Raw genomic sequence first — 15698 nt, 5'->3', positions numbered from 1 at the left:
TGCCGGGATCCATAATAAACACTCGTGGGCCTTAAGTGCTGCAGGATTTTTAAAAAGCACCCTACAATGATAAATAATAATAAATAATTGTCAGTGTTATGAGCACAATCTATTTCAAGGCCTAACTTTACTATACAAAAGGCTTTAAATTTTAAAAAATAGATATCTAAGTAGCACAGGCCTGCTGCCAAAGCTGACCACTAAAAGAAGGAAGCAGGTGGCAGCTGCTGCTTTTTCCCAGCTCAGAAGGTGCTTCCTCCTTTCCACAGTTCACCCAATTCAGTTCTTAGTGCATTTCAAACAGCAAAATCCACTGCAAGCTGAATCAGAATGAAAATATTTCTTCAAATGTAAACCTTCCATGGTTTTTTTCATACCTGCAGGATTCTTAAGTGTATTTGCAAAAGCGCAGGACCGGAAATCCAGAGTCTGATCCCTTAATACTGAAGCCAACCACGCTGCATAATCCCATTAATACATTTATCAGGCTCCATCTTCACAGCAATCAGGTTTTTAGCCCTTTACACAATTCCCATTAGAAGGCTCTTCAAGCACCTCCCTTGGTTTGAAGCTATTCTGCTCTTTTCCAGCCTCAACTTTTTCAGAGCCTTTTGTTCTTGTGCCAGAATTGTCATTTTAACTTAAATAACTCTTCTCCCTTTCTGGTATTTACACCAGTGTATTTATAGAGGAGGAATCTAATTTTTCTCTGCCTTTTTTTGTCACCACATCACCATCCAGGTTCCTTTAATCATTTTGGGGGCTGGATTCCCTGTTCTCCAGATCATTTCTAGCAGATGCCCTCAGCTGCACCTTTTCCAGCTGGAATCAATCTTTCTCCTATGGACAAGGAATGCAAAATGCATTTTAAACCATGCCTCACTAAAACCTGTTGCAGTGGAATTCGCATTTCTTTGTCACCAGTGGGAATAATTCAGGTGACAAATGTGATCCCAGACGTATCTTTATCATCAGGACACCAGAACTATCCTATGGTTGATTAATACATCCCAATTCCCACACAGAACCCCCAGCTTTCTGTCAGAGTTTGCATTACAAGAACTCACATTTGCTTACAGACAAATGGTCCCAAAGTCAGTCATTCTTCTCCTGGGATCTCCTGCTTTTCTTCTTTTGATGACACCTCCAAATCCCATTAATTTCTGCTCTATCATTAGTCAACACCTTGATTAACATCAGGCTTGAGACCAGTCCGTGAGGAACACTATTGCTAACTTGCCTGCCAATCCTTCTTCAACCATCCTGCCTTTTCTGCCTTTAATACAGGATTTATTGATGCAAAACAGGAGCAAAATACTTCAATCCTGATTGATTTAAACTCTCTTGCTTTGCATTTTTTGTTTGTTTTTTGTTTTTTTCCCTTTAATGAAAGGCTGATTTTTGCTTGTGGAGAACAACAAAAGCATATTCCTTCATAAATCAGGCCTTTGCCTGAACTGCAAAGCTGTCCTATTTTTACAGTTGGGCATCTGTAAACATGAATAAACTATGCAAGCCAACACATTTGATGTTAAAAATGGTAAATGAAGTTTCTTAATGACCAGTCTAACTTTTTCATTGTACTTTGGGTTTATGTCACAAATTTAAAAAACAATGAAAAAGATATGTCAAACTTGTAGTTAAATAAAAGTAAGCTAAATATGCTGAATACATAGTTTAAATTAAAACAAACTGGTTTATTGTACAAAGAAATTCTGCAACCTATAAATAGAACAAACCTATTCTACCTATTCAGCATGTCTTCAGGTTTCCAGAACTTGAAACAAAATTAATTTCTGTTCTCATGCAAAGGAAGAGCTGATGCGTAAGTAAAATGAAAAGTGGCAAAAACCACTTGGCTAAACATTTTCTTTAACCTACCTGTCAAGGAGAGGGCACTCACACAACCCAAACATAGCCACTGTCCTCCTCCCATCCTTTTTTTCCCCCTCCCCATAAATCCATGCCTGCACAGGAACTGCAGAAACTCTTGGGCTGACACCACCACAGCAGCCACAGGCAAGGGAAGATTTTCCTGGTGCAAGTGCAGCCAAACAGAGCTCAGGGAAAGGGGCAAAGTGGAGAATAAACAGGGGAATCACTGCTACAGATCAGGAGCTGTCCCAGCAAGCATCACCTGAGTATCAGCCTTACAAAGTTTCTTCAGCTTCCTCATCAGAGAGGAAAGCAGAGAAAGTTGTGACATTGTCCAAATCTTCATTCACCAGTCCTGAAGCACTCTGAGATCCTCCAGCACGTGGCAATGCTTTTGTTTAATCAATACCACTATTGGCTCCCAAGAGTGCAAGAGCAAACAACCACTTGCCCTTCCAATTACAGCAAAAACCACTACGTACATAGAGATTTAAATTCAATCAAATTTAAAGATGAAGAAAAATCCTCCCTTTCTCCCACTACCAGTGACAGAACAGTGCTATGCTCTGCCTTTTTTTTTTTCTTTTTGTAATTAAAAATAGACTGAACTTTAGAAGTGTTATTGCACTTGAAGCAGTAGAATAAAGTGCATCATAAAAAGATGCCACTGGGATCGGTTAAAGCCAAGAAAATTGAAAACATTTTGAAGGAACGAAGCCAAAAACACAGAACCAGATTTAAACTTGGCTTGTGCTGTGGCAGGATGCCAGGGGAAGCAGAACCTGCTGGGGGAGTGTGGAGAGGGAAGGCTCCCTGCTGCTGCAGCCCATGGCTCAGGTGTGATGGGCCAGGTAATGCTGGGGGAGATCAGTGAGGAAAAGCCCACTGCAAGCAGCTGGGCTCTGAAACGTTCTCATCATATTAAGCCATGGCATTAATAAACATTGAGCTGTAATCTACCACTTGCAGTCTTCAAAGAGCTCTAAAGCCAATGACTAATTCTCACAACCACCTCCTTAGGTGCAGGAACTGTTTATAAAGATGAGAACAAAGGCAAAACGGTGAAGTCATTGGCCACAGCTCCTATAAAGCAATTTTTTCAACCAGAGGAGCACAAGGCTCTCAGTGACACAGCCCCCTCGGTAGGTGGAATTTGCCTCCTGTTTCTTCAACAGCAGGACACATCTAGAACCTAAAACACTTGTCCCCAAACCTGAAACTTCACATATGAAGTTACTTCTGTAATGTGTGTGAGACTGATTTTGTATCTTCTCTGTGCAGGCAGAGAGCATCAGAGGAAGTAAAATGGGTGAAGTGATGCTAGGATGGAGACCAACAGGAGGTTTTGGCCACTAAACTTGCATTTCAGCTTATATGGTTTAACCAAGGAAAAAAAGCACCTAGCTAAGCCTCCTCACTAAAAGCTTAGTAAATCACAATTCTTATATTGTCTCCTTCATCTCAGTTTTTCCTCCAGCAAATAAAATTACCTTAAAATTTACAAGAAAGCTTTGAAACAGATTCAAGTTTATGGCAAACTCTTGGAGAAAAGATGCACAGAGCATCTCTGTTACCAATGCTCAGCTCAGCAGAGATCTCCAGAGGAGACCAGAACTAAAAAATATCTTAACAAAACGCCAGAAAGAAGAATAAGTTACTAAAGGGAAAACAAACCCAACACACTTGTGTTTCTAAGCACCTCAACAACGTTATCAATAAGCCCAGATGCAGCCTTTCCACAAAAGCTGCAGTGACAATCGATTCAAATGGATGGCACTTCTGTAATGCCCCTATTTGACTCTCTCGAGCTGAAGCAGATAAAAATTCAAAGATTGGACTTCCTTGGTATTTTTATGTTAATCTGCACAGCTTTAGGGAAATTGTTGCGACTCGACTCCAATTCACTCCGTGCAGTCAGAGCCATTCAAGTACCTACCAGCAATTTTCATACCCCTCGAAGTCTATCTCATAAACTGTCATCAACCCAATGCATTATCTTGCCTGAAAAAATCTGTCAGGAGCACCAGGCAGGCTCCCCCTCGGCTCAGATAAGCAGAGCAGACCTGACTCAGGCTCTTTTTTCTTTCCCCTTTCATCCTGATTTGTATTGTCTCCTTTACAATTTATTTTCCTGTTTAGCAGATGATCAGGCTATGTATTTGTATAATGAGTGTGCGAGGGACAACGAGAGAAAGAAAGTGGTTTTAATCTCCACCTATCCCTCCTTCTAACAGTTCCTTTTGCTTCATCTTTTTGGAGGTATTTTAGCATTAAGTTCAAATGAATTCTCCCTTTCTCTTGCTTTTGTTGAAAGAAAACAACAGCACACGTGAGAAACCCAGGCAGGAGGAAATGCTTTCCTGATCTGGAGCACCTGGACTTGCTCAAGCCTTTTGCTGTGTTTCTGCAGAAAGCAGAGACGAGCAGCTACACCTCACTCCGGGCTACTTTTGCCGAAACTGCCGCCGCATTTAAACTGAAAACCAGTTTTATTGCAGATAGAGATGGGCATCCACGGGCCTGAGTGTGTCAGGGCAGCGAAAGGCCCCGCCCCGCTCTGGCTCCCGTCGGTGGATCCCATGAGCAGCTGGAAGATCTCCCTCCCTCTCTTCCTCCCTCCTGGGGACTGTCTGGTATCCAGCTGGAGCTCCACCCCGCCCCGAGGCTCCCTGAGTACCTGGGCTATCCCTCACGCCTGTTTTTCATGAACTTACACAACCTTCATTACCCTTCAGCCCAGTGTCTCTTTGTCAGGCTTGCCCAGGTTCAGAAGTCGTTGGGGTGGCACAAACGTATGGGGTGATTGGGTGAGACCGGGGCTCATTTTATGAGAAAACAACACAGATGTGGGGTTTTGTGTCACAGATCTGAGCAGAGATCCCAAGCAGTGAAACAACCTAAGAGATTTAGGTGTAACCACGCAGAGAAATCAGTATTTGGATGAGCTTGGGAACAACCAAATGTCTAAAATACCACACGGATAAAGAAACCCCCAGCCCAGCTCCTTGGCATCAGGCAGCAGCAGAATGACACTGCCAATGTCCCAGGGCAGCTGATGCCAACCAGGACCCTCCCAGCAGCCAGAGGTTGCACCACACTCCCAAATGCTTCACCAACGAACTTGGGGTTGCACCACAGACACAGGAAGAACAGAGCTGAGATGGACCTAAAGGTTCATCCCTTTACTCCAGGCTGCACAGAGTTTCACTTCAGTCATTTTCTTCCATAAATCCACCCAAGATTCTCCAAGGTTTCTTCAGATTATGGTTGTCAGGCCCAGGTCAGTGACAACCCAGGTACAGCAAAATCTCTAATTCATCAATCCTTTGAATTCTTTAAGCCTCTCTGCACCACCATTGTGACTTTTTCCTTTTAACAAGGCCTTCGAGCATGAAACACGAAAAAGCAAGAAGCAAAAAAGTCCTCAGGTGGTCAAAGATTCATTACAACAGACAGAATCGTTCCCTTTATCCTCTCTCCAGCCCCCACTTAATTGAGTAGCCTGATAAATTGATGAATTACAGTGAAATGATCTTGCTGTGATGCCTCTTGCTGATGAATGAAGAATATCTTGCCAGAGTCCCCTGGTTTCAGGTGATGGATTTGAGCCTAGGCTGCAACACAATTCCTTGTGACTGACAAGCTCAGCTATTTGCACTCTTAATCTTGATAATATTAGATTGAATAAATCCAAGGTCATAATTTCCTAGGTGGATAAATTGCTCAAAATATCACCAGCCCTCCAATTACTTCAAACTGCATTAACAAAAAAAGGTGAAGAATATTCACATCAGAGCTGCTGAGATTTCAGCCTCGTGGCTGGGAAATATCTACAACCCAAACCAAAGCTTTGCTGGAGCATGAACGAGCAACTGTGGGGTTCCATTTGTCATCTCACAGCCCACAGCCCTTTTCCTGCAGCCCTCAAACCTCAGGGACACAGACCCCTGGGGAGTAACATTGCTCATGTTCAGTCACAGCCCAGCAGATCCTTTCTTTTTTGTGTGAAGTTTGATAGGAAGCAGCTTGGCTGAACTGGAGGGATTTCAAGACGTGGGAAGCTGGGAAAGGATAACTATTAATTGGCATAATTTTCTTTCAGCACATACAAACACTTTCTAATAGAGGGAAACATTAAAACTCCCATACTTGAGCTTTAGTGAATACTTTGGGGATGCAATCTGATTCTTCCTTCCCATCTTCTTCTTCAAGAGGCAAAAATGGGAGCAAAAACTTCTGCACCTTGGCTGCTCAGAACTTTCACACAGATCTCTGCACAGCATCAGCTGGATCGAAAGATGATGTGTCATTTGTGAAATATTCCAGTCCTTTATTGTGCAAGCTCCTAATTATTAATGTCTAGGCTCCGTATTTCTGCAGTGAGATTTATGATGTAACTCAAGGTGGTGGATTGGAACTCATTTTCCCTCAAAGCTGCAGATGGGAAACCACAGAAATGCTTTTTATCCCTTTAACTTCTGTAGTCTCTGGTGCAGAAAAACCCCAAGGAACAAACAAGCCCCTCAAAGAGGAATCTGAGGTGAAAATTATCCTTCTCTGCCTCCACCACCACCACAGTGGCATAAATGTCTTTTAAACAGCTCCACATGTCCCCTGGGGGCAATCCAGACAGATTTTAGCAAAATTTCACTGTTGTGTCTGTTTATAGGGGATATAAACTGCATTTTTAGGGGATCTAAACTGCACTAGTGCAGGCCTCTTTCCATCCCATTGAGGCTTTTCAGGCCAGGTGCAGAATGGGGACTGCAGCAGGAACAGAACACAGCTGGTGTCCTGGGATCAGGAGAAAAGAGGCAATGATGCAGAAGCCAGTGACCACACATAACCCTTGTGGAGGGAGCCAGAAGCTGTCCCCATGGAACAATAGCAGGAAACTCTGTCACTGAGCTGGCCTGTCACAGAGCTGGGCATGGAAAAGTCCTGCAGGGGAGAAGCAGAACACTCCTGGGTGTAAAGGGTTTCACTTCTTCACGTGATTCCCACAGCAAACCAAAAGGGAAAGATTTTAAAACCTTGAAATTAAGATGATTTTGGAGGTAAAAGCATGGTTGGAGAGTCAAATGAAGTTAATCCATTCTTTTTCCAAGGATACCATACATTGGGAAAGCACACAGAGTGAGCAACCAGCACCTGGACTGGTGGCACAGGCTGCTCTTACTGGTCTAACAGGGCTTAACACAGACAGCTTGTGCTCCAGAAAATGCTCATATTTATATATTCATATACATATGTATCTACATAGAGACATGCTGCTCCCATGTAATGCAAACAGATAATAAACCCACAACATTTTTGGCTCCAGGATGTGGGATTTAAATTTAAAAAAAAAAAAATTAAAATTTTTAAGAATTGCAGTCTGCACGTGCTGCAGCAGAAGTTGCATTAAAATCTGCACTGCTGTTCCCAGTGAGTTATAGGTGCCTGCAGAGGCAGGATAATGGGATTTCACCATGTTTGGTTCCCTCAGAGGTAACTGCACTCTTATCAGGAGATGCAGGATATGAGGCTCTGACACGGCTCTGATTCATGCTCTGGAATAAAGCAGACATTTGATGGCATCTGCATTGCTGACTCAATTGCATATCTAGTGCTGATCTTGTTGGTGCTGGGAAAAGGGATTGGGAGGGAAAAGTGCTCCTGTTGTCTGCATGCCACGGCTTTGCTGTTTGCCTTAGGGCCTCACTGGTAAAAATAGGTAAATAAAGAAAATAAATGTGTTCCTGCCTCTATCCCACATCCACCAAGGCAAGGCTTTCAGCTGGTTTTCTCCACCCAAACTTGGCAAAGCAACTTCAAGGAAAAAAGGCAATTCCAACTGCTCTGTTTTCGGAATATATTTGAAATTAAAAGAAAGTAAACCTTGCCCCGTCTTCTCCCTGTACTTTAGTCCCAGCCAGTCTCAGAACAAGGTGGAAGACAAATATTTTCTAGTTGAGGCTCATTCTACCTCCAAGTGGTTGTTTCCAAAGTCTGAATGTTTTGGGTTTTTTAAAAGTTTCATCTCTGGCACATCTAATTTTCTTCCTTCTGGGGAATAAACAAGAGCAGCAGCCCAGCAGGTGATGAAACAGATTCTTCTCCAACTCTCCAAGTAGAAGGTTGAGACCAAGAAGGTGACAAGGAAGATAAATGAACACCTTAGAGGATGCTAATCACACATGGGAGTGGTGATTTCCAGCACCTTCTGCCTCCTCTGGTGCTCTGGCAACCCTTGGTGAACATTCACAGCCCCATGTGCCAGACCCAGCACGGGATTGCTGCTCCTGTTCTCTTCCTGCCCTGCCTTCACCACCAGAGCTGTGATGGATGTGGCTCCTCAGCCTCTTCTTCTCCCAGAGAGGGGCTGTGGCACCTTCTGTGCTTAAAACTGGGTGATGTAGCAAGAAAATAAATCTACAGCTGCATTTTATAGAATCAGCTGAATTTTATAGAATACAAACATGCAGTGGCTTGTGTTGGAAGGGAACTTAAAAGTTCATCTCATTCCAACCCCCTGCCATGGACAGAGACACCTTTCACTAGACCAAGTTGCTCCAAGCCCCTCCAACGTGGTCTTGTGTGGAGGCTCATCCTCATGGCATGACCCAGGATGGGTTATCCACGTTGGACAAGGATGACATAGGAGAGGACTCTCTATGCCTCGTGCCCCTCTTGATATTTTACTCATCAAGGGTGCAACCAGCACCTCAGGGGGGTCAGGCTGAAGGTCCTCTGGTGTCCTGGTGGAGCCACTGAGCAAGAGCCAGAGCCTTCCCCTTGCAGCTCCTCCCAGCCCTGCCCTCTTGCAGAGCCTGCACTCTTGGCATACACAACATCCACCCTGGCTCTGGAGACCTCTGGGATGATCCAGCAGGAGACATTCCCCACAGGCCTGTCTCAACTCCCACCCTCCCACGTGGCCCCACCAAACCCCAAACCTGAAAGAGCCAGAGGATTCACAGAAAACAAGAACAGGCCTGGGGTTGACAGCCTCGATGCCCAATGCCAGGGCTAAGCCTCCTTTCCAGGGGAGTCGTGTCTCATCAAGCCTTGGCTGAGCACTGGCCCAGGCTGGGGCTTGCCCAGCTTCCCAGGGCAGCCTGGCTGGTGACTAATTAGCCGTGATTAATAATCACCTCTTCCCTCCATCATGGCACTTCTGCTGGCACCCACTCATTTGGCACAAAGCCCCCTGGGTTCCCTTCCCTTGGCGACCCCACTGCTCCACCAAGCGTGGTCAGAACTGGTCCAGAGTCATCAGGGATGGACAAGGAGCCTCTCATCAAACCTCCAGGTTTTTGGGAGCTGCCTCCAACTACAACCACCACCAGCTGTGCCAAGCAGCCAGCCTGTGCATTCCCATTTGGAGATCCACTGAATTTGCCCCATCCCAGTTCAACTCTACTGTTTAATTAATCACAAACAGAAATTCAGGGGAGGGTGGCTGCTCTAGGACAGCACACAGCCATTAAATAAAATATAAACACCTCATCCATACTTAACATCAGGTTTGATCTACGCTGTTTTCCTCTCCTTTTTCAAGGTGATTTGCAATTTCTTTGGTTGCATTTTGGGAAGGGGAGGGCTGACTTACTGCATAATCTCATTTTTGATCTATTATTAAATGCCTGCTTTCTTTTTTCTTTTTTTACCCTTTCTCTAGGAAGCCAGAAGCCCCAGCAGGAATTACAGCCAGAAAGGGAGGTGAACTGTGAAATGAAAGCTGCAAGAGAAAGAATTGCTTGGGCTTTTGTTTGAAATTTTCAGAGTTTTCTGATTTTTGGTTGGAAGAAATCTCAGATTGGCAAACCAATGCCAGAGCCAGGACTCAGTGGAAGGCTGGGACAAGATCAGAGCAGATGAGGGCAGTGGCACTCAAGGCAGCCAGGAACATTAGATTTTTTACTATTTTGAGACCATCTGAAGGTGGATCCATTCCTAAGGCCACACTGGAGATGCATCAGGGCTGATGAATGATTTTCATCACCCTTTTTGCCTCCTTCCAGCTCCTCTGCATTGCTGACAGCAATTCCTCTTCTGCCCTATTTCAGAAATAAGGACTTTCTCCTCCTTTGGCACCAGGACACGCTCCCACCTCCCAGCCAGATGAGTCAAAAGCCAGCCTGGCTTTGCTGCCAGCTCCTGCTGAGAGCTGGATGCTCCCCTTGCCATGCCAGCCACTTGGCTGGCCAGCAAATGGTCCCCTTGTGGAGCCACATGGCCAAACTGGATCCCCCAGCTCCCCAGTGGAGCCTCTGCTCTGATATCTGGAGTGGACACAGGCTCATACAGAGATCATCCACAGGCAGCCCCAGAGAAGGGCAGATGCTCGTTAACATTTCCTATTAATTGAATTAATTAGTTTAACAATTTCCTGTTAATTTCCTATCATAATAATTGCCTTGTTAACTAATAGGAACAAAGCCATCATTTAACCACCAGGAATGTGAGTCAGTGACAGTCACAGCCACCAAAGCTATTTCTTGGGAAAATAATAGTTTTTTGAGTGCCTTTGTTTTTAAAGAGTGGCCCACGCAAGCAGCTGAGGGTTTTGCAGCTGAACTGGACAAGTTCAGACTCATTCTGAAGGAAAAAGCATCCCTGGGCCACATTCCACAGAAAACTCTCTGATTTTTCCAAGGGAATACAAAAAGGACACACAGCCCAGAGAGCAGCTCCATCTCTTTCTACAACTGGACATCCCAGTTGTGGAAAATCCAGGGGATGGCTGGGAAGAAACCCAAAAAATGGCACATCTGGAAAGAGCCATCCCTGGCTGGGAGCAGTCAGCAGGTGATCTGACAACCTCAAGCATCTGAAGGACCACCAGGACCTCTCCTGGTCCTGCAACAAGAACCATAAAAATCCTGCTTGACCATTTCCAGGCAGCTGCTTCCAGGACCCACCAGAGACCAACTATAGATCCAAGAAAAACCAATGCTGATATGGGACTGGAAACCCTTTCCTCATTCCCAAGTGAGACAGAAAAATAGATGAAATGAAGGAAGCAGTTGTGAACCTTCGGTTCCAACTCACCCAACAGTCACAAAATCCTTTTTGGGATCCCCAGTGACCAAATCACAGCTGCCACAAAAACTGACGTCAGTGATATGGGAGCAGATGTTCCCTCACCTTCATATTTTTGCTGGATATGAGTGATTCAAGTTTCTGGGCACAAAACCAGTTGGCAAGAGCCTGTTCCCAGAGATGTATGCCTGCTAAAAACACCAGAGCTGGATGCCACTGTGACATGAGGGATGTATGTGCCACCTCCTTTCTCCACCTCCAGCCTGAATCCCATCCTGCCTTCCCTTAAACTCAGCAAAAAGGAGCCAAACCAAAGCAACTGTCTGCATTTGGCTTTATCTGCTACAAAATGTCAAACTCTTCAACAGGAATTGCAATATTTCCATCCTCCCTCCCTCCCTCCAAAGCAGGAAGACTGGTACAAAGCAGCCAAAAATGTATCAGAAAAAAGAAAGCAGCCACAAATGGACTGAAGATGGAGGTTCCTCTTGGGCAGCAAAGGGTCCTGCAGGGGAAAAGCCCACCCGAGTTTCTCCACATTCTCTTGTGTCACCTCTGAATTTGCTTCCCATGCATCCATTTATATGAAAATGTGAGTGTGGCACACTGTGGAAATATTATGACTAATGGATGGAACCTGTGCAATGTGTCAAAATCTTCCCTCTCTCCTCATGTAACAGCATTTCACAGGCACTTGAGACATCAGCACCTACATTTAATCTGTTTTCTTGTGAGAGGATGGAATGCATTTAATGAATTACAGAGCTTTTATGTCTCACCAGTAAATTCTATGCTGGCAGGGCAGCAGAGAAGCCACAGGTTCCCCCAGGCCATTGCTATGGGATCAACAGGTTCACATCCCCCCTTATTTATTTTAAAAAACACATGGGGCACAACACATCATTTAATTTTGATTTTTAATTATTTTTTCCCCTGCTAATACCCCAGTTTCCCCATCTCTGATCTTTCATAGCACTGGACTGCATCTCCTCCTCACTCCTGCACACACCCAGTGCCCATCCTGCATTGCTGGGACTGCACAGGCTCTCCCAGCAGGGAGAAAGCTCTTGCCCAAGGTTTCTCTGGGACCATTTATAATCTCCTAACAATGATGTGTACCAGCACCTCCACCCCTGAAATCCCCTCAGCTCCTGCTTTGGGCAGGATCACAGGGACACAGCTGGGCTCCAGCACCCAGGTCTGCAGCAATGGGGACGGGCAGACAAACACCTCAGCACCTTCTGCTTTTAGTAGGGATAAAATTACCCATTTATAATCTCCTAACAATGATGTGTACCAGCACCTCCACCCCTGAAATCCCCTCAGCTCCTGCTTTGGGCAGGATCACAGGGACACAGCTGGGCTCCAGCACCCAGGTCTGCAGCAATGGGGACGGGCAGAGAAACATCTCAGCACCTTCTGCTTTTAGCAGTGATAAAATTACCCATTTATAATCTCCTAACAATGATGTGTTCCAGCATCTCCACCCCTGAAATCCCCTCAGCTCCTGCTTTGGGCAGCCACATTCCCAGGATCACTGGGACACAGCTGGGCTCCAGCGCCCAGACCTGGCCAGGTCTGCAGCAATGGGGACAGGCAGAGAAACACCTCAGCACCTTCTGCTTTTAGTAGGGATAGAATTACCCATTTTCCCTCCTTTTCAGCACCTTTTCCTCCCGAGCCGAGCCGCGCTGCCCGCGGAGCCGGCGCATCCCCGGGCGGAGCAGAGCGCAGGGCTCCGGCTGACGCACAGCCCTGCCAGGTCAGCCATGCTCACACTTTCCACGTCTGCGGCATCTCAGCCTGGAGCAGAAACCCTGCAAAGCCCCTTCCTGCAGCAACCCAGGCGAAAAACACACGGAGGAAAGCCCGAGGGAGGCAGAGGACAGAGCAGCCTCCGCGGGGAGCGGGGTTTGCACGGAAGAGCAGAAGTTTCTTTGCTCGGCCACTGAGGCACATTTGAAGGTGAAGGTTGGACGGGGCTCTGGGAAGCCCGGACTGCCCAGAGCAGAGCGGAACACAAAGAAACCCAGCCCCAGCATGATGAAATTCAAGTTTATTTGCTTTAGCTCAGGTCCAACTTCCCTCGCTGGCTCAGGAAAAATTTCTTTCATGCTGCTCTGTCTGGGAGCTTTCGTGCAAACCAGGCTTTTAACCAACTCAAAACACAACTCCAGAGAGATGGCGAGTCCTGAGCACCCCGAGATCCAAGGAACCGGGACCAGAGCATCCTGACTTCTCCAAGTCCTTTTGCTCTGCTCTGGTTCTCATCCCAGACACGGAGTTAACGCGGCCGTAGCTGAACCATGAAGGCACCGCGACCCCGGCGCTGCCGAGATTCCGAGATTCCTCTTTAAGGGCAGCCAAAACCATTCCTCTGCTCCCGGGCATCGCTCGCCTCCCCTCTGACCATTCCCGGCTCTCCTCCCTGCAGGGATTTCTCCTTGTTCCACAAAGCCTCCAATATTCCCCATGGCCCAAATTGCCAAACTCGAACGCAACTTTCACCGGGGGCAGAGCAGCCCCCGCCCGCTGGTTCATCGCAGCCGTCACATTAAACCTAATTTATGTTGCACCATCCCGGCGCAGCGGGAGAGGAGCCGCTGCCACCCCAGGGCCACCGGCACGAGTTTGCCTCAACTTTGGGGACCTGGATAAAAGCCCACTCCCCCCTCCAAGAAGGCAGCTGCCAGGGTTCATCCCACTGGAAAAAACCCAGTCCCCAAACACCCCCAGTCCAAGGGACATGCTCAGCCCCCGGGACATCTCCATCCCGGGATAGGGAGGGGAAAGGAGGAGAAGGATGGGTCCCCTCCAAGAGGGACCCATCCCGGGAGGGGCTGGTGCTGCTCCCCGGCCGGGTCCGGGGCGCCCGTCCTCTGGGGCGAGGAGTGATGATAAAGTAGAATAAACTAAAGACATAAAATACTTAAATAAATGGGGGAAATTTAAAATAAAAGCTAAACCAATAAACTAAAAATTTAAAAAAACAACAGCAAATAAATCCAATAGAATAACATATCATAAAATGAAATTCAATAACACCGTGCCGTCCGAAGCGTCCCGGGGAGCAGCGCTTACCTGGCGGAGGGGCCGCGCTGCCCCGCGGAGCTCCGCGCTGTCCCTGCGGCCGCAGCCCGGCGTGCGGAGCCCGCGGAGCCCCCGGCCCCACTCGCTGCATTCTGGGAAGCGGCGCCCAAAAATGGGGGCGCGGTGCCCTCTGGTGGCACCTCCCGCGTGTGGGGTCCCCTCGGGTGGGAAGGGGCGGGGGGTGAGCCGCAGGGTGACTTGGGGTGCTAATAGGGGGAGGGTATAAATGTATATCGCTGTATGGCTATGAATGTATACGCGACGTTATATACATGTGTGTATATGTGTATATATATATATATACACATATATATACATATACATATATATATATAAAACATATGAATAAATATTCATATACCTTCATGTATGTATGTATACGTATGTATTTTTATGGATATCTGGTATGCATATATTTTATGTATGTATGTATGTATGTATTTATTTATTTATTTTATATATATATGTTTGTGTTTGTGTACAAACTTAGAGTCCCAGAATGCTTTGCTTTAGAAGGGACCTTAAAAATCACATTATTCTACACCCCTGCCATGAGCAGGGACCCCTTCCACTATCCCACGTTACTCCAAGCCCAGTCCAACCTGGCCTTGGACACTTCCATGGATACAGGGGCAGCCCCAGCTTCTCTGGGAATTCTATTCCAGGGCCTTCCCACCCTCACAGGGAAGAATTCCTTCCCAATATCCCATCTATCCCTGCCCTCTGGCATTGGGAAGCCATTCCCTGTGTCCTGTCCCTCCACCCCTTGTCCCAAGTCCCTCTCCAGCTCTCTTGGAGCCCCTTTAGGCACTGGAAGAGACTCTAAGATCTCTCCAGAACCTTCTTTTCTCTGCCCATTTCCTTCTTTTCCTTCTTTTCCTGCCCATTTCCAGGCAGAACCTAAAACACCTCTGGAAAATAAATGGGAAGCCCTGGTTTGGAGAGGAAGGGGCAGATGTTGGGGCACATCAGCTCTTGGGGTGAAACTCGTGGCTGGAGGTGTGAGGTTCAGAGTATTCCCCTTGTGAGAACTTGTTAGACACACAGATAGAATGGTCTGTAGTTATAGAAATATATGGATTGATGGACTGGAAATGTATAGATTGATGGATTGGAAATGTGTAGATTGGAAATGTATGGATTGATGGACTGGGTGTACCCGTGGGTGTTGCAGGAGGATGTGGGGCCAGGATGGGTTTGGGGACTCTGGGTCACAGCCCCACTCCTGACTCTTTCTGCTTTTCCCCACAGGCTTCTCCTCTCCTCTGTGCCCAGGCTGCTTGGAAAGGTAATTAATGCATCTCAGGTGGGTAATTAATTCATCTTGGGTGGATAATTAATGCAGCTCTGTGGCAGAATCACCTAAATATTAACGAGACTTTGTGGCTTGACCTCCCTGGGTCAGCACTTCTCTGCTGAGCCCAGCACTGGGATCCTGCTCAGAGGCCAACCAATAACCCAGCAAAACCCTGGGGAAACATGATCCCAGTGGGATGATGATCCTACATGGTGGGATCACCCAAAAATGGGATTAAAGCTCAAAATACCACTCTGAAAGTGAGACCTCACAAGCCTTGATCCACATTCCCAGTTTACATCAAGATCCACTAATGTAATTCCTGGCATTGTTTTCTGACAGGAGAAGCAACTGCAGGTCACGGACAAGACCTGGGAAAGATCCACCTGTGGCAGGAGAGGGGAATTGC

General features: G+C 46.6%; 1 protein-coding gene across 2 annotated transcripts in view; it reads right to left on the bottom strand.

Moving 5' to 3' along the window:
• The window catches only part of EXTL3 (exostosin like glycosyltransferase 3), a 150171-nt gene extending 136077 nt beyond the window's left edge, over positions 1-14094 (bottom strand). For both annotated transcript variants that reach the window (XM_077176476.1, XM_077176478.1), the window contains exon 1: positions 13984-14094. The gene's annotated coding sequence lies outside the window, so the exon portion shown is untranslated. The remainder of the gene's footprint in view (positions 1-13983) is intronic.
• Between the last annotated feature and the right edge of the window lie 1604 nt (positions 14095-15698).

The sequence above is a fragment of the Agelaius phoeniceus genome, chromosome 3 (assembly GCF_051311805.1).
Source record: "Agelaius phoeniceus isolate bAgePho1 chromosome 3, bAgePho1.hap1, whole genome shotgun sequence".
Classification (NCBI taxonomy): Eukaryota; Metazoa; Chordata; class Aves; order Passeriformes; family Icteridae; genus Agelaius; species Agelaius phoeniceus.
Note: the sequence above shows the minus strand (reverse complement) of the source record. Positions and strands in the feature narration are given on the sequence as shown.